Below are 1,448 nucleotides of genomic sequence, written 5' to 3' on the forward strand. Positions count from 1 at the left end.
GGTGGAAGAGATCAACATGGCTGAGAGTCTCGAATTAGAGCTGGAAAACATTTTTAAAAATGTTCCGCCTGACCTAGAGGATTCAGAGGAATTGAAAGAGCCTCTGAAATTTCCTCAGGGAGAGGAAAAACCTCCTAAACCTGAGCTCAAACCATTACCACCATCCCTGAAATATGCATTTCTGGGAGAAGGTGATACTTTTCCAATGATCATAAGCTCTGCTTTAAATCCACAGGAAGAGGAAGCACTAATTCAAGTGCTAAGGACACACAAGACCGCTCTTGGGTGGTCCATAAGTGACCTTAAGGGCTTAAGCCCAGCAAGATGCATGCACAAAATCCTATTGGAGGATGATGCTATGCTAGTGGTTCAACCACAGAAAAATGTCACTTTATGGTGACTGAAAGGATTGTCCTTGGGCATAAAATTTCAAACAAGGGAATAGAGGTGGATCAAGCTAAAACAGAGGTAATTAAAAAATTACCACCACCTGCCAATGTTAAGGCAATCAGAAGCTTTTTGGGGCATGCAGGATTCTATAGGAGGTTTATAAAGGGTTTTTCAAAAATTGCAAAACCTCTAAGCAACCTGCTAGCTGCTGACACGTCATTTGTGTTTGACACAGAGTGCTTGCAAGCGTTTGAAACTCTGAAAGCTAAACTGGTCACAGCACCAGTTATCTCTGCACCAGACTGGACATTACCATTCGAATTAATGTGTGATGCTAGTGATCACGCCATTGGTGCAGTACTGGGGCAGAGGCATGACAAGCTTCTGCATGTCATTTATTATGCTAGCCATGTTTTGAATGATGCCCAGAAAAATTACACAACCACATAAAAAGAATTGCTTGCAGTGGTTTATGCCATTGAAAAGTTTAGATCATAATTGGTAGGATCAAAAGTGATTATGTACACAGATCATGCTGCTCTTAAATATCTACTCACAAAGCAGGATTCAAAACCCAGACTCATAAGATGGGTGTTGCTTCTGCAAGAGTTTGATATAGAAAGAAGAGACATAAAAGGGACAGAGAACCAAGTGGCTGACCATCTGTCCCAGATAGAACCAGTGGAAGGGGCATCCTCCCCCTCTATTGAGATCTCTGAAACTTTTTCGGATGAGCATTCGTTCGCCATTCAGGAATTACGATGGTTTGCAGACATTGCAAACTACAAAGCTGCAAGGTTCATTCCCAAGGAGTACAGCAGGCAACAAAAGAAAAAATTAATTACTGATGCAAAGTACTACTTGTGGGATGAACCCTATATCTTTAAGAGATGTGCAGATGGCATAATCCGTAGGTGTATGCCTAAAACAGTACTGAAGTTCCTCCAGAAACATATATTCAGCAGATTTGGTGTCCCTAGGGTACTAATCAGTGATGGGGGCACTCACTTCTGCAACAAACAGCTTTACTCTGCCATGGTCCGATATGGGATTTGCCA

Source organism: Arachis ipaensis, chromosome B09 (assembly GCF_000816755.2).
Source record: "Arachis ipaensis cultivar K30076 chromosome B09, Araip1.1, whole genome shotgun sequence".
Classification (NCBI taxonomy): domain Eukaryota; kingdom Viridiplantae; phylum Streptophyta; class Magnoliopsida; order Fabales; family Fabaceae; genus Arachis; species Arachis ipaensis.